Source organism: Manacus candei, unplaced genomic scaffold (genome assembly GCF_025592945.1).
Source record: "Manacus candei isolate 608988 ecotype Guabito, Panama unplaced genomic scaffold, ASM2559294v1 h1tg000067l, whole genome shotgun sequence".
NCBI lineage: Eukaryota > Metazoa > Chordata > Aves > Passeriformes > Pipridae > Manacus > Manacus candei.
In genome coordinates this window covers 8,641,016-8,658,988 of record NW_026138115.1, presented here as the reverse complement: position 1 = coordinate 8,658,988, position 17,973 = coordinate 8,641,016, and the positions used below count along the sequence as shown (strand labels likewise).

The 17,973-nt window shown below is 38.6% G+C and overlaps 1 protein-coding gene and 1 long non-coding RNA gene across 28 annotated transcripts in view; one reads left to right on the top strand and one right to left on the bottom strand.

Annotated features, from left to right (window-relative positions):
* NRXN3 (neurexin 3) overlaps nucleotides 1–17,973 on the top strand; it is a 1,015,491-nt gene that overhangs the window by 619,934 nt on the left and 377,584 nt on the right. The gene's annotated exons all lie outside the window — the stretch shown is intronic.
* On the bottom strand, nucleotides 788–13,192 carry LOC127479439 (uncharacterized). Of its 3 annotated transcripts, none has more exons than XR_007907559.1 (4): nucleotides 13,071–13,192; nucleotides 11,304–11,410; nucleotides 2,569–2,702; nucleotides 788–901 (listed from the first exon to the last, which is right to left on the bottom strand). It is a non-coding gene; the product is annotated as an uncharacterized LOC127479439 (long non-coding RNA). The 3 variants fall into 3 exon arrangements; XR_007907558.1 differs by having other exon boundaries at nucleotides 2,659–2,702; XR_007907560.1 differs by lacking the exons at nucleotides 788–901; nucleotides 2,569–2,702 and adding an exon at nucleotides 8,509–8,723.

The following is a 17,973-nucleotide window of genomic DNA, read 5'->3' as shown; positions in this document are numbered from 1 at the left end:
GCTGCAGGGATAATGTCATCTCTCTGCTAAAGACAAAGTAGTAATTTTCCCCAATGCCTGACACACACACAGCAGTCATCTTTTATATTTTCCCCAATAGTAATTGCTACTTTCTTTCTCTTCTGGTTTTTGGTTTGTTTTTTTTTTTTTTCCCAGACAAACAGTATTAGGAAGCCTCTAAATGAAACATGTAATTGCTTTCACCTGTAGTTTTGCAGAAAGCCTCTGAAGTTTTAGTTGTTGTGAAACTGTCCATCTCCTGTCACAGATCTCCCTGCCATGTTAGTTATAGGATAGTGTGACTCTGCCTGCCTACCTTTTTTTTAACTTTGTAACTAAAGACAGCATAGTATTCAGTTTATTAAGATAATTTAATGTAAATCTATGATGACAGTGGTTTTCCTTTAATATTTTCTGTCTGATGGTCTTAAATCACATTTGTGCACATTAATGAATTGACTCCAATGGCTCCCAGTGGAGGAACACAAGAAAAAAGAGATTTCCTTAAGGTTATACCGGGAGTCAGTGTCAGAGTCCCTTCCAGCTGAACCTTACCTGTTGGCTTTGAGTTAAAATTTTTAGGGAGTTCACTTTGTTGTAACAAAAGATATTCAGTGTGTTAAGAACCTAACATCTCAATCAAATGTCTCAAATTTTACATTTTAATAACCAAAGAGCAAAGAAGAGGACAGAAATAATTTTTTTTTCATATAATTTTTTTGGTGTGAGTGTAACAGACATCTGGATAGGAAAAATTTACAGTTTCGATTTATAGTTTGTGTATCCAATGAGCTGTCTCTCTTCAATATATAAAATAGAGATGCATGTGAAGTGGTATGTCGCTGTCAAAGCACTCAAGTGTCATCAAGGGCAAATATCCATCCTTCTTTACCTTTCTGTTCTGTAAAAAAAAAAAAAAAAGAAAAGGAAATTCTTATCTAGGCACACTTCCTTATTCCTTCAAATTTTATCTGGACCAAAATTTGTATTATTATGGTAATTAAAATGCTCTTATTTGGTTTTTTTTTGAAGGGGAAAAAAAGGCTGTTTCTCTTGTTCCTGTCTACTCTAGGTAGCCAGGAAATAACATGTGCAGATGTGTCTCATTGTGATGTGATCACAAGTTAGTGCTGAGGTTTTATTGGGTAATGTTTTATATTTTCTCTTTTGTCCCATTTTGGGCTATAGTTTAAGTAGAGATAATGTAGCCAAACCTCTGCTTTCTGGACTAGGAGTGTAAATCTAGGGTAAACAACTTGGAAAAAAGAAAAGGAAAAGGAAAAGGAAAAGGAAAAGGAAAAGGAAAAGGAAAAGGAAAAGGAAAAGGAAAAGGAAAAGGAAAAGGAAAAGGAAAAGGAAAAGGAAAAGGAAAAGGAAAAGGAAAGGGAAAAGGAAAAGGAAAGGGAAAAGGAAAAGGAAAGGGAAAGGTTAGGGAAGGTTAGGGAAGGGAAGAAAAGAAAAGGAAAAGAAAAGAAAAGAAAAGAAAAGAAAAGAAAAGAAAAGAAAAGAAAAGAAAAGAAAAGAAAAGAAAAGAAAAGAAAAGAAAAGAAAAGAAAAGAAAAGAAAAGAAAAGAAAAGAAAAGAAAAGAAAAGAGACGAAAAGAAAAGAAAAGAAAAGAAAAGAAAAGAAAAGAAAAGAAAAGAGACGAAAAGAAAAGAAAAGAAAAGAGACGAAAAGAAAAGAAAAGAAAAGAAAAGAAAAGAAAAGAAAAGAAAAGAAAAGAAAAGAAAAGAAAAGAAAAGAAAAGAAAAGAAAAGAAAAGAAAAGAAAAGAAAAGAAAAGAGACGAAAAGAAAAGAAAAGAAAAGAAAAGAAAAGAAAAGAAAAGAAAAGAAAAGAAAAGAAAAGAAAAGAAAAGAAAAGAAAAGAAAAGAAAAGAAAAGAAAAAGAAGAAAAGAAAAAGAAGAAAAGAAAAGAAAAGAAAAGAAAAGAAAAAGAAGAAAAGAAAAGAAAAGAAAAGAAAAGAAAAGAAAAGAAAAGAAAAGAAAAGAAAAGAAAAGAAAAGAAAAGAAAAGAAAAGAAAAGAAAAGAAAAGAAAAGAAAAGAAAAGAAAAGAAAAGAAAAGAAAAGAAAAGAAAAGAAAAGAAAAAGAAGAAAAGAAAAAGAAGAAAAGAAAAGAAAAGAAAAAGAAGAAAAGAAAAGAAAAGAAAAGAAAAGAAAAGAAAAGAAAAGAAAAGAAAAGAAAAGAAAAGAAAAGAAAAGAAAAGAAAAGAAAAGAAGAGAAAGCCCTACCATACAAGAGTACAAAAGTTGTTACCCCAAATATTGCTGTGACATAGTTGTTCTAAGCAGCAGTGGAAGTCTTTATTATAGAATAAACTATATTCTCTGGGATTGTTGCAAATTTATAGATTTATGGCATTATAACAGTTGAATAATTTGTCCCATTTCATGTTACACTTCCATCTACTGGGACACTTCAGCACAGCAGCATCCCCCCACACTATTATACTTTCGTATTTTCAAGTAGGGTACAGATTCAAGTTCATATATTCCTTCTACATAGAAAATAGTCTGTGGGGACTCGTCTTGAGGCTGTTATTCAGACTGAGCACCCAAAAGCTTCACCTGGCACCCATTACAGAGGAGGGTTAGGAGCAGAGCAGAGTAGCTGTTGTTGGACTTCCTGGAACAACTGGATTTGGCCAGCACACTTACATAACCTCAGCCTTGCATCTTCTAATGGCAGGCATCTTCAAGAGCTGAAATAACAGCAATAATTTCCCTTAGGGGCTTAAGCAGGTCATGAATTTCCTCCTGCAATGAGCAATAGTCAGTCTGAAGTGACAGACCCTGTCCCAGCATACTCTAATATGAACTACTTCTGAGAGGAGAGGTTGCAGTGCAGCAGCCAGGTGTTGTGGGGAATTGGTAGTGAACAATGAAAAATACTTGGAAGGGCAAGTACTCATATCTTTTTCAGCACTTGGGAAAAGGGGCTGTTGAGACAAGGAGAGCTGCTCAGCCCAGCAACATTCCCCCCAGCTCCGCTTTCTGTCTGAAAGCTTTGAGAAGTTTATGGAAGAGCATCTAGCACTGTCTAACAGGGAATTAGGCAGGGGTGCTTGCAGAAAAAGGATCAGGAGATGGGCTTTCATAATTGAAACAGAAAGATAAGGAAATATATACACAACAGAAGAGTGGCAGAAAGGGAGCTCTGAGAATAGGCTTAGGAGCCAGAGGCTCAATTTGATTTCTCACATCTTGTTCTGTGGTTAAGTCACATCACTCATCTGTCTGATTTTTCTTATCTGTGTAATGGGGGACATATTACAGATCTCTGTTTAAGTGGAGGTCTGAGAATTAATAGATGCTGATAGAGTGCTTGGAAGATGAAAAATTCTGGGTATTACCACAGCAAATAGTAACCCCTTTGACTCATTTATGGTCTTATTAACACCAAATGCCTCTTTGGCTTCCTGTCATTTTAACTAAGCCTCCTTCTGATCCTATTAAACACCAGGGGGAAGTTCCTCAGCTAGTGTCAGTTGTCACAGCCCCATTGACTTCAATTATTTCTCTTGCACAACATATTTCATCCAAAGCACTTCAAGTATTTGAGAGATATTGGCCAATTAAGCATCACAACCTCTACGGGAGGTACAGAGTCATACCACAGTTAGAGAAACTTAGAAAAGAAAGGTTAATCAACTTACCCAAGGTCAGGAAGAAAGCGTAGCAGAGATAAGAAAAATGGAGCAAGAGTTGTGCTCATAATTCTGGACATTGCCTTGACCAGGTTTTGCTCTGTTTATCAGGGTGGATCTGAAGCCACTGTTCCAAGCTCTGCCTTTTTCAGGTTCTTACTGGTATGAGACAGAGCAGGAACTTGCTTCCTTTTCACGCTTTCATACCCTTTCAGTTTCTATAATTCTCATTTTATTAGAGGCATTGTAGGAAAAGAATTATGGAGACTACATGTATAAAGGCTGATTCCTCAGCTAGTATAAATTAGAAAGATTTCCCAAAGGCAATGAGAGTACGAGCACATATACCTGAAGATCTGGTCCCAAGGGCTTATTTCTGACAGAGTAGGGCTATAAGATACCTAGGGATTTTCAGCCTCCAGTCACTTAGGCAGAGGCTTTCTGTAGCTGTGGGAAGCTAAACTGCCTACTGGTGATTGCTTTTTCAGTATATTGCAAGCCAGGACTTTATCAGCATATGTGCAAATGATTCTCAGTAAGCTGGTTTGTGCCCTTATGCCTGCTAAAAGTCCAAAATGGCTGCATCAAATGGCAGTATTTAGAATAGCTCCAAGTGGAAATACTTCAAATATCCACAGTAATTCTGCTCTTTCTGAGATGAGAATTATGGGGTTTTTTCCCAGTGCAGGGAGTGTTTGTGCAACTTCAGCATTTTATTCTGCAAATTTAGATCCTCTTTCAGAGAAACTAGTGAATGCTGTGATAGTAGAGTTTGATGTATAAATAGCCAGCAGACGAACATGAGGAGAGGCAACGAATAATTCACAGATGGAAGAGTTCGAGATCAGTTTAGACATAATGGCAGAGCAGTAGTGCAGAGCTGAGAAGCAGTGCTTAGCTTGGTCAGCACTCCAAGTGAATCCACAAGTGCAGTTCTTAATTATATTTATAGATTTAAGTCCAAAATCAACTTTTTGTTTGTTTTTTAAAAACACAAAACCAACCAAAGCCACTCGCCTTCACTCTGTGAAGTTTGCTGTTTTGATGCAGTGCTCATAGCACCCAGCTAGGAAATAATAACATGTTATTTGGTTTTTTAGTTTTTAAAAGCTACAAACAAGTTGAAGAGGAAAGCCTGTCACAGCTACGACAAATTAATTGTATTTATAAGCTTAAGATCTTAATTTCCTGAAGCAGCTTTAAATGCAGATAGTGTGCTGTCTTTGGACACTGAGTTAAGACTAGTTTATATCAATATTCCAGCTAATTCTTATTTAGGTAAAGAATAACTGAATGTGCTGTTTCCATACTTGGGAAAAAACAACCCTATCTCTATAAAGCCCGTGGAAATACTTACATTGAAGTAAATACATATAGATATGTTTGTACACACATTTAAATAAATGCTGGTCAAAACCAGATCTAAGGACTCATAGGAGCACTGGGGGAAGGGCTGAGGTGTGTGGAAAGGGAAGCAAGAGGAGGATAGGGCAGCTCAGAAACTCAGATTGATTACCTATGTAATTCTCTTTTTGCCCCTCCACACACATGTACTTCAGAACTAGAACTAGTACTTTTTTGAAAAAACACTGCCTAAAATCCTTAACTTTTTTTTTTTCTTCATCCTTATGCTAAGATTTAACATTACCTTGGGCTAGACTTTCCTGACCTTGTCACCAAACATATCTTGATATAAAACCACTTGGTCAGGACTCTTACGCTTATGAAAAGAGATGAAGCTATGAAAAGGATAAGGCTCCAACCTTCAACTCCAAGCTGGAAAAACTGCTTTTTTACTTCTGCCACATCGAAAGCATGCTCCCTAGGAAAAGGAAAGGGGAATTCACACGCTTTAGGTCAGAAGCCACATATGAGCTATGTGTTTGGTCTTCAAGAGAACTTATATCAGGCATATGCTCCCTCTTAGAAATTTCTGTCACCTGTGATCTCCCATTCCATCTTAGCCTAAATTTTTTCTATTGCCATGGGAAACAGAGGTCTTGACTGGGAGGAGAAGGGAAACCAGCATAAGAGAAATCTGGAAGTTGTCCTATATGCTTGATAAATCAAAACAATGTCTTGGAAAATGTTGCCTGACTATTTGGAGGTGCTAACTGCTTAAGAAGATAACGGTGTACCATGGAATGAGACAAGTCCCTGTCCTCCAAAAAGTGAGCACAGAGTGGCTTCAAATGTTCCCCATCCCCAGCAAATGTGTAAAAGTGCCAGCATCTCTCTTAAGGGGAATAGAGCTAAGAGCAAATACACATTAGAAAGTGCCAAAATATTTTATTGTTAGGTGCAAAACCTGTTTCTATTGACAAGTGTGACAGTCTTTACTGGTCTCAGTTAACAGGACCCTAGGGACTTCCCGTTCACTGGAAGAATAAAAAAAACAAGAGAAAACATTTATGTACAAGCTAATACTTTTTGCTAGAGCTTGCACAATTTAGCTCAGACCGGCTACAGAACACTGAAAGACCAACTTTACTTTTACATGGCATTTTAGAAGTCTAAAAGCACTCCTTTTGCAACAGTGTCTCAAAGACTTAGAACCACTTGGTCAGTCTGAATCCATAGGAATATATTAAATGTATATCTATTGTGTGAGTAGATGGGGTCCTACTATCACAAGCCTGGTCGGGTTCTGAGAACACAAAAATAAGACACTTTGGACTGATTAAAGCCAGTGCAACATCACTTCCTCAGCTTCCCCTTGTACAGTCAATGCCTCAGAGTTAAGTCCTGTACTTATTCATGGAAATTCTCATATGAGACCTGACAATCTTCCCATCCTCGAGACAATGAGAGTCAAAATCTTTCTAGTATTCCAATTGTGGGCTTGTGCAGAGGTATCTCCCTAGGGGGATCCAGGATTGCTTCCAAGAAATACCATTCCTCCCCTTCTACATTTTGGGAAAGAGAGAGACATCAAGACTTGGGTGGCTTGCAGTGGGCTGCTGCCAGTTGAAGGGGGCCACTGTCTTGAAGTTACTGGCCTCCAATACCTCTCTGTAAAAATTGTAAGGATGCGCCCCTAAAAGAATTTCTGTATGATCATAGGCTCTGTAGTAATTCAGGGGTTTTTTTCCTGGCAACGTCCTGCTAGAAAGGCTATAGCTAAGGAAAGAACACTTTTCTTCTCCTAAAACAGTTATTTTAATCCTCAGTACCGTTACAGTGTTTTTACAAGTATCTATCTACCTATGCTTTAGGGTGTCTGTCTAGGTCCTTGCATAGAGAGCTTTCAAGAGATTGCTGCTCTGGTTGGTCTCTCCAAAACCATGGTCTCTTTCATATCCCCATGCCCAGAAGAGGGTATTTAGGACTTCTGCTGATCATGGGTTGTTCCCTGGTGGATAGGAGTATCCTGTCCATCTTGTTCCTTTTTCAAGTGCTGTTATCAATGTCATACTTGATTAGGTATCAAAGCTTTTGAAAATACACACTGTATGTAGAAACAAGAGGATGCGATGTGAGGATTTGTGGGTCATGCTGCATGACCTGGTGGGGTATACAGAAGAGGCAAGCATTCTCTCCAAGGGTCATTCTCAGAGGAAATCTCTGGATCTCTCTGTTCAGGTAATATGTTTTTGGTCAGGGAGAAGAAATGCTATAGGAACTCTGTCACCTGGCTAGTTCAGTGTTACTTCTGACATTTATGTAATATACAAATATGGTTCTCACTATCACATTTTCCAGCTCTAAAGAAATGTTAAAATGCGTAAAAGCCATGATGTTATCATAATTTTTGATTATAGCATTAAACAGTGTATTAAACCATTCCCTTTGGTGTACAATTCATACCTCTTAGCCTGAAGGTGCATTTCTTATTAAAATGTCTCAGATCCACATATTGTGAAATAATATCCAATGAATTCTCCCTCTTTATTTATGTATTTAAAAGAAGTTGTTAAGGGATTAGGGGAAACAGATGAATTTACTGTCTGTAATAATGTAAGATCATAACAGGTACAGTGCTTATTATAAGAGTTATTTTCTAAGAGTTTTTTAGGCATTTCATTCAGATTGGTTTTGAAATGAACACTTTTCCAGATGGACTAAAAACTGTCTGAATGTCCCCAGGACAGCATGTTGAGTTGCACATAAGGGGTCAGTAGAGTTGGAGGATGATTTAGAAAAGATTGGGCTGCAAGATTTTTTTTTTTTTACTTCCAGTTAAAATAGCCAAGGTTTACAGAACTAGTAGTTTTGATTACCTCAGTTTAAATGACTTGAAACAGTTTTAACACTGATTGCAGAGGGTGCTAGTCACTCTTTTCCTGAAACTCAGCTGCCTGTAAGCGTTCTCAGTTTAACACCCAAATATTGAGGTACCTAACACCAAACTACAGTAACAAATCAGTCTGGCTGAACAGCTGCAGTGCTAATGTGGAAAGGGGTTAAATAATAGTCATCAGTTCTACTGTCAAACTGGAAGAAACTGCAATCCCCAGGGGGAAAAACCTCAGACAATGAAAAATGTTCTGTGTTGGTGGATTTGCCTGAAGAGTTACTTGCAGAGCTTATATTAACAAGCTTATATCTTGCGCCAGTGTAGGACACAGGTAGCCAATTAGCTGCACTGGGAGAGATCACCTTTCTTCTCGGTATAATTTTATCTGTAACTAAGAGATTTTCCTCAGAAAACCTACCTTGTCTACCTTTGCAGAGGTAGGCAAGGGGTGAATAATTCACCCAGCCAGAGCCATACAGGGTTAACTACTTGTGTGAGCACTTCCATGATCAGGTTCCAGCAGTGCCCAAACAGCTGAACTGCCTGCTCAGGGCATCATTGTGGATTTGTTCCCTGAGTATTTTTGCCCTGAATGATCTGGCCCTTACCAGGCATGTTTGCAGTATGGCAAATGGCTCATTTTTTTTCTTCTTTTTTTTTTTTTTTTTTGCCATTATATTTCCTTCTTTTAAAAATCACTTCTTTTTATTTAATTTAAAAGTTTAACAAAATAGGATTTTGGCCTGTAAAAGTCTAGACTTCTAGGATGTAGCTGGCAGTCTCCTCGTCCCATTATCTGTTCTCTCTTTTTTTCTTTCGCTTGCTGTTCTTTTTCGGCACTGAAAATGTAATCAAAGTCACTGAGGCCCCAGTAGACCTCTACTTGTTGATTAAAATTGAATAAACTAGACAAATTCTGGTGGGAATTGAAGGCATTTATGATGACTACCTGGCATTTTTCTCTGCCCTTTTTTATGTACTTGTCACTGTATTTTCCCACATCAATCTCATAAAACATTCTTTTGCTCATGCTTGAAATACTGATATTATCCTACAGCAAAGATAAAAGCACATCACAGAGCAATATGGCTTGGTGATAGAATTATCTGCAATACACAGAAATCTCTACTGATGTTTAGGGCTGGCATGGTATTAAACACATTACTTTTGCTGACAGGCATTTTCATTTCCTTGCATCATGCAGGTAGGGGAATTTGAAGGAAATCTAGTTTTCTCTTCTAGATTTGTTCAATAAAAAATGTAAAACAGAAATGCCAGTGGATATGGTAGCATCTCTTTAAATCAAAAGGAACTCACCGAAAGTCTAAGTTTCAGAGAAGGCTATGTGGTTTTTTGTGTTTATTATATGTTTGTGTGGCTGTATTTACAAATCTATCTATCTAAATATTTAAATAAACAACACAAATATTTATATTTATATAAATGACTGTATAACCACAATATTTATATAAACAAATAGCTGTTCCCTATATAACAAATCTGAAAGAATTGGGGGCAGTCCAAAATCAAGCAATTAAAAATTAGTGTCAGTGAATCTTGTGCTTGTTTGGTCTTTATGATGTGATTTTTTGTAACATCTTTACTCATTATTTCTCCTGTATGACTTTCTCCCCATGCCGTGCACACACACAAAAAAAAGAGCTTCTGGAATAAGTTTGGGATCTGCTCTCAAATTGATAGCCTTGTACACAGGATGCCCACTTCAATTTTTTTGAAGTGGGTTGTGTAGTGAATGAGGTGAGGGATTCTTACAAGGGAGGGACACCTCTTCAGCAAAGCATTTTCTTCCTACCCCTCTTTCTTCCCCAGGGTCACACTATGGTGGTTACTAAGTTACTAAGATCATTTTTCCCTCAGGTCACCTCTGAATTATGCATTCCTTGTGTTCCAGTTCCTAACTTCAGATCCTATAGCTTGGATGGAAACAATATTGAGCCCTGAAAACAGGAATTAAGTCAGCACTTCAAAAGTGTAAGGTGCCATAAGGTGCTAAGCGCTCTGTGTAATCAGAACTTGCAATCTGAATTTGCACATTCAGTACTAGTGGACATTTTGACTTAATTTTCCTATTCCTGAACTCAACATTTGTAAAATGAGCCTATCACCTGAGGAAGGTGTTGTCCAAAATAATTAGTTTTTGCAAAACAGTTCAGTGCTATGCTGAGTGGCACCACAGAAATGCCCCTGTGGAAATAAATTACTCTTCAGAGCAGGATTAGTATAGAATGCAGAAGTGGCCACCAATGAAGCAATGAAGATAAAACACAGGATCAAGTAACAGCATCTTCAACGGTATTATTCTTTCTGTGCACTGAGTGCATGAAAGTTCACATCAAAAAAGAGTAGTGTGGGATTGTGTAATTAGAGGACGTGTAGAAACATACACACATGAAACTCAGGGACTGCTTTTATGCTCTATTTGTGCAGGAATTTATGTCTAGAAATCAACAATATTAAAAATTAAAATGGTTTTCTTTGGTATGATGGGAGAGAATCTGATCAAGTGGCTGGGGCAGACATGACCCCCACCCCTGTCGAAGGTCTATTTTGTCACTGCCTTGGTCTGTGAAGTTGGAGATAATGAATGCTTCTTTTCTGTGTACTCTCTGGCAGTAAATTCCTTTGGAATAGTTTGATACTATACATTTCCCAAATACAAAATATTCCTTTGTTGTGCACGATATTTGTGTAGTTGTGGATTTTGGAACACGATTTTTGTATGTTTTCAGCGTTATGCATTCACTGTAGAATAAAACTGAGTGTTCTGCTGCTGTACTGAATAGGCCCAGAGCTGATCAGAGCATGCTGAGGATTTCGTTCACCTCTTGCTTTAGGGAGAATGGGTCTTCTGCAGTCTAGAAAGCAGTAGCTTTGGAGCACGAGAATGAAGTCTCTTCTCCTGCTACACAGCTGGGTATTCTGCATGAATCTGGCATAAATTATTAACAAGCAAACCCTAATTTTTCTGTAACTGATAAGGGATTTACAAAACTTCTGAAAACTGAGCGGAATATAACCAAATATTTATTTATGCCAGTGTTTGTGTCTGCAATGGTATTTGTTAATAGGCCAAATAAGCAAGCATACAGAAAATGAGATATCACTGATATCGCATAATCAGGCAGTTTCCCCAAGAAAAGTATAATTTTACCTGAATATCTGGCACAACTGACACAAAAAAATTGTGCTGATCTCTAACCTTTGCTAGCAGTAGGCCTTCTCATTGCTAGTAGGCTTACTGTATGTGACTTAGTGTAAATACCCCTTGCTCGAGGACATAGTGGAGGTGAATTGTATGTGGGCTGCTGGGTTCACACTGGCCAGGGGCTCTTATAGCTCGTTTTGCAAGGGAACTGCTGAGGTTAGACTACAGAGGTTTTTTTGTAATTTAGTCTTACCTGCTGGATATGACCTCAACTTTTTTCTCAGGTCTAAGGATTGACAGAAAAAAATCTCAACATCTTCCACTCATCAAAAGGTCAAAAATATTTGATCTGGTTAATTCCTAGAAGGTAAGAAAATACATGTAATTTTATAGAGCTCCTTTTAGAGCAGAAATACCAAAAGAAGGCCTCTTGTCACCATTTTTGGCTAGACTGGAACATCCTGTCTTTTGAGTTCTGTGGGAGAAACAGTTACTTTTCTCAAGAAGCACTGAACCAATGTAAAAACTTTTAATCCTGTCCAAAAAGAACAAGCCAAGTTATCTCCAGCCATCCCCTTGAACGTGCCAGCCATTATGCCAACATATGAATATATGAATATCTACATAGAAACACACCCCATAAGTGAAGGTTGATCCTTTGCAGTGGAGTTACATTACCTTTTATGTTACTGCTTGGTCTCGGTAATGTTCAGGTCAGTGCTACTGAGTGTGTTTCTTTGTGTGGCAATTTACGTTGTGTGCAGGGCTCCGGGGCACAGCATGGGGGATCATAGGGCTGTAAGTTCTGCAAAGCCTCTGTGTACATCCATCATTTTCAAGGCAGCAGGGAAGCTCATTCTTTTTGCCAGGCTTTAGCTGTGGAGCTTGGATGTGCCTCCCCCTCGGAGCTCCTGTCGAACTGCCACACAGGGAATATTCCGCATTCAGTGCATCCATTCTGCAGCTGCCTGGCAGAGCACCAAGCTTGCAGGAGGGCACAAGAGAAAGCATAACCCTGTTTAAAACTATTCAGGCTCATCAGCAGACTGTGGTATTGCAGAAGAGGAGAGGTGACATAGTTTCATAGTTTGTCCTTATGCAAATAAGGTGCCAGCAGCAAGAGTGAAAGGAACTATTTCCTAAAATGGAGAAATGCTGCAAGCAGCAAGGTAAAGCAATCGGGTTATGCATGTACTACTCTTGTTCCTTGTCCCATTGCAGTTCATAAAACAGGGAGACAAGGAAGAAAAAAACAAAAGGGAAAGAGGCAGGAGAGGGGAGACCAAGGAAGTAAGTCAGATTCCCAGGAAGATGATTAACTTTAGGAAAGCTAAGGCAATGCAAGGGAAAGCACTGTTGCCTACCCAGGTTTTACCTAGACGAGAAGGCTAATAACTAGCAGTGGGGCCAAAAAACAACTCTACTTAAGCTTTTCATTTTCTCACTCCAAAGGCAAATAAATGCATATTTAAATGATCACAGCAGTTAAAAACTGCTCCAGTGAAGTAACGTTCTGTTACATCTGCCTAGCAAACACCTGGGTTTGCTTCTGCAGAACAAGAGATTTTTAAATGTTCACTGATCAAGAATTCTGGTTGTTTTTTAAATGTGAAATGCTTTTTTATTGCTAGTGCATAGTTTAATTTGAGGCCACTTGTGGTTGATGTATGTCTAAAAATCTGATCTCCTGCAGGCACGTGATGTCATTATATCTGCTCATTTAATTTTTCTGAAAAGAAATTTTCTATCTACTAGAGATTAAAGCAGCCCTGCACCCCCCACTTTTCCTCTCTCCTTACCCAAGTCCAAAAGAAAAAGGCAAATAAAAGAAACACTACTATATTAAAAAAAAAATAAAAAATCACTCTTGTTGCATGTGAGGGGCCAGCTCTGAGATTTAGACTTCAGAGGATGTTAGTTTTACTAGTCTGAGCTTCTGGATTCTTCCTGGAATGGAAAGACCCACATTTCTGCTTGGGAAAAGGCAACACTGTGGCAGATGGTGAAAAAGGAGAATTACTTTTGTGAGACTTCATTTTTTCCTGTATAGAAGGTCTCTCTTGAGGTGAGTGTTGGAAGGAGGCTGAGAATGGGTCAGGTTGCAGTGGAATCACATGCACAGGTAGCTTGCCGAAGGTTCCTTTGCAGCGTGTTCAAGGTTCCCCTCCTGTGATGTCAGGTCTCTTAAATTCGATATCTGACTCTGCTCTTATGGGTTGAGTTATAGAAGTCCTGTAGATTATATGCATTTCCTGTGTTCTTGTAGATTATACAATGACTTGAAGAGTAAGTTTTTTTGATTAAATGCCATCGCATTTTGGGACCACACATCTCACTTGACAGTGGTGCAGGACAATGTAATGCATTAATTCAGTTCTGCTCCTACTGGTGCATAGTAACAACATCTTGCAGCATGTTTTGTTGAACAGGCTACATGATGTGATAATTTCTTTGAGCCCTATACTTGGCTGCAGAACAAAATGGGATGCTTCTCCTGACATCTTTCTGGTAAGACCAGAAATGCAATCTATAGTCCAGGCTTTTTAAGTGAGAACACCAAGGAATGAGCCAGACTGAGGAGATAGGAGTGACCTTTGGGATGATGAAATGACCATGGTTGGTTGTGCTAAAAGGGAAGTAGCTAAGGCCACTAAGCACAGTTGGAATATGCAGTTATTCCTAATTCTTCACTTTGTAGACTAGCCAGTGCTGTCTGCCCTCATCTGTTACCACACAGGTCCCACAATGACTGACCATATAACCCATCTTTCTCAGCATGCCGTTTCTACCAGAGTCATATCTACATGAGCACCAGCGTGGAAGCTTGAGCTGTTACCACTCACCCCTTTTAAATGAAGTTGTTGTAGTGGCCCTGTTTGTAGCAGGTCTAATGTTTTGCCTCGGCACTGCCTTTTCCATGGTGATGCTGCAGTTGCTGGGGTCAGAGCTCTTGAGGAATAGTCAGTCTTTAGGTTCATGGTAATAGAAAAGCAATGAATATGCTTCAAATGCATTTAAAAAAAAAAAAGTGAGGGAGCATTTATGTTCTGTCACAGAAGGCCCCTTAGGTCTGCTAATGCCCTAGTTAGAAGAGTTTTCATCCTTGCATTTACCCAAGTATTTACCTTTCTTCCTGGCTTCCATGGGCAAAGCCGTACCATGCACTATGGTGTGTGATGCTCCAGGAGAACACTAGGAGCTCTGCTGTGGGTCCTTACATTTGGCTGACCCTGGAAATGGTGAAAGGCAGTGGTCTGCCTTTTTTAAAAAAACATAAACAAAACCAAAACCAAAAAACAAACCCCAAAACCCTGACACCAAACCAGAAAAAGAAAAAAGAGCAATCTATTTTAGATATGGGAGAGAAAAACATTTGGAAAGCTTTTCACTTAACAAGGGTCTTCTGTGACATTTAGAAGCATTTATACAAGTTAAAAAGGAATTTGGCACCTTCCCACCTCACTCATCAGGGTTAGAAGACAGAAAGCAACTAAAAAGACAAGATTACTTGATATGTTGCTTTGTTTTGTTCACATAAAGTGTTGTGCCGTGGATGCTGGCTGAGTACTATTACAGGCCACAAAGAGCCTTGACAGAGGAGTCATATTCAGTCACATCCAGGGCTTGCTTTCTAATGAGGAAAGATAATTATCGTGCCAATCTCTGATCGCCTTTTACAAGGCACATTTAATCTGAGGGAAGATAGGAGCATCTTTTGTCTCGTACAGACTTGAGAGCAAGGCCAGCAGGTGTAACAGAGTAATCACTCTGAAGGATTTGTTCATTATTTCCCAGAAAGAGGGAAAAAGTCTTCATGTCACTGTCTCTTCTGTTTTCCCTGCTCTTGAGTTCAACTTGTGCAGTTTGATCGTGGTGGCCCCACTTCTTCAAGCACCTTATATCCTATCAAAAGCTCACTTGACAAGCATTTATTACTGGTTAGACAGCCAAGTAGTCTCCCTCCATTCCCTGCCCCTTTCTCTTTAGAAGAGAAAATTTGCACTGCGTTTTGATGGGAACCTGATGATGTGCCATATGCTCTGAGACATCCTTGGCTGTAGAGCAGTATGCTGTATGCTTGCATACATTTTTGTACATTATAAATGACCTCCACAAATGTGCATACTACTGGGTTCATATGCATGAGTGTGTGTGTGTCTTTTCTTTGAAACACTCAGATGCCCATTCCAGGGGAGTATAGAGATGAGCATAAGCTCTGGGAGATGTTGACTTTTACATACTTGAGTGCACGCATGTCTACAAATGTATGGCTTCTGATTATATGGGAACTCCAAGACTACAGGGCCAGCTGTAACTTTGAGAATTGTCTTGAGAATTTTTTTGTGTCATTTTCTTACTAGTAACAAATTAATGGAATTCCTGGTTTTTCACACTTCATAACATGGATTATCTCACTGATCCTGTTTGCCAGGTGGTCTCACATTCACACCAGAGGGCTTGCCACTGGGTTAAGTGGCTCTGGGTAGCACTCTATAAATGCCTCGGGGAAAAAGGCAAAAAGAACTAGGTGGTGAAATAGAGCAGTTTTAGGGAATTGCATCTTTTAGGACAAGGTATTTGGAATCTCAAGCAACTTGGTCAGATATAGAAGCTTGAAAACAGCTCCAGCTAGTGCATGAAGTGTAATTTCAATAAGATTTAATTTATTTTATCATCTTTTACATTACAGTCAGTTCTTTTATAACATTTCAGTGGAGGTTTTTTCCAACATGACATAGGTTTCTGCAGTGGAGGTGCACACTGAATGTGAAGACAACCGGTGGGACAGTTGTGCTTTAGATGCTGGGGAAGTGAGTTATGAATGTTACCTGGATGTTACCTGGATTACTTCAAGATCAGTAATGGAAAAGTTGGTAGGATTCACTTGCTGGCTTAGCTATGAGTATTGCCAACTCATTGCAGGAAATGGAAGGGTACAAACCTCACAAGCCTTCAGTTTTACGATACCTGCAGTTTTATAACTGCATTGGTTTATATGTGGTTCAGGATCTTATCCTTGTATAATACTAGGTCAAGACCAGTATATCTTGATCCCATAGTCCACTGAATAGCAATTTTTCTTGGATTGTAGCAAGGTCCAGCAATGTGGAAGAGAAACACTGACCTCTTTAGATTCATTCACAGTATCCCTGGCAATACACATTTCTCTAAACACAGGCTGAGAGACTAAAATCACACTATTGGCTCTGAGGGGAGAAAACTGTGAGTAAATCTTATTGATCCATATCCCCGTGTCCAGCTGCTGAAACAACTGTTGAAACAGGTGTGTCTAATTTTAGCTTTTGAAACAGTTGGGCAAAGTGTTGGCCGTGTTTCAGTAACTTTTGCTTAAAGAGAAGGCAGGTGGCATTCTCTGAACATGCTGCTATTGAATTAGAGAGACCTATTAATATCAGTGAGTCAACTTAACTTAATTCTCTCAACCTGCTAACGAGCATTTTGGAAAGGATTGGAGAAGAATGACAGGGTACTTTGAATAAACCAAAAGGGAAAGAGATTGCAGTGTGTGTGTTCTAGCAACAGCAATTTAATCAGTTTAGATGCATCTGTGCTACCTGTCACTTTGCTGGCTGTTTGTATTTCTTTTGTCTGGGTGACCTGAGGCATGTATGTCCTAGATGTATTTTTTGAATGAAGGCATACTCCACTGAAGTAAAGATTACACGTGAACATGAATAGACTGGCATGTGTGTGAGAGAGAATGTTAAAAAAGTCAACAACCTGCTCTGAGTGATTTGTGGTTTTTGTTGCAAAATCAATTATTCAAAATTGAGGTGTGCTGGAAAACCATGTAACATCTTCCCCTTTCTGCATTCAGTCTTTTAATTACAGGATCAGGATCATGTTATTGTAGACTCCCTATTTGTTAGTGAGACAGAAACAATCATCAAGTGAAACAGATTTGTATAATTAGAAAATTCTGTAGTTTGGGAATCCCCTCTTTTAATTGAAATAAAAGTTAAGGTGTCTATTGAATAATGAAGAGGAAAGCAGGGGATTAGTAATTAAAGAACTCAAATGCCTCGAGTTGTGTTCCTAGCTTTGCAGCAGGGTTCTAGAGTGATACATTTTTCATAAAAACAGTATGTTATAGAAGTGAGTGCAGAAATAATTGATTGTTATCAGTGTATACTTTTATATTGATTTCTTTGTGTACCCGAGAACAATGGCTTTGAAAGCTGGTCACTATGTGTAGTAGACTGTGAATGCCTCTCAGAAAAAAAAACTTGTTGGAAAGAAGAAGAGGGGGTAGAGAGAAGATATTTTAAAAATGAGGCGTTTTGTCATGTTCTTTAGCAGCATCTGATTGTGCTAAGGAGGGTATAAGTAGTATCTAGCTCCTCCAGATGTCAGCTATTTAGAGAGACACACACCAGAAGTTCTGTGGACAACAAATGATTGAATCCCACACAGGATGCTCTTCTTGGCAAGAGAAGAAATGGGAGTGAGTGGGTGAGCCTGTGTGTGCTACTGTGCAGGATGGGATGGACAATTACAAAAATGGGAGATAAGGAGATAAATGAATATGGATGAAGGTAAAAATACCTGCTAAATGCCACTGTCCTACTTGGATGATGTGGAATTGTTGCCTGGTTGTCTCAGTGCTTTGTCTAGTCTGATTTTAACCCTATAAACTATTTTACCATGACTTAGATAACCTAAGCTATTAAAAACTCTGTACAAACATCTGGATATGTATTATTTTTTGTCTGTAACTAGCAACCTAAGAAAACCCAATAATGAGAGTGATTTGTTGCAATACAGCTTGCTGGGGGAAAAAACCCAAACCAAACCAAAATTATTAGATCATCCTCTGTTGAAAGCAGAAGCCTTTCGTAGTTTTATTTCTTTAGGTAAAAATTTTGTTAATAAGTTCTTTAAAGCTCAGTAGTATTTCTGGG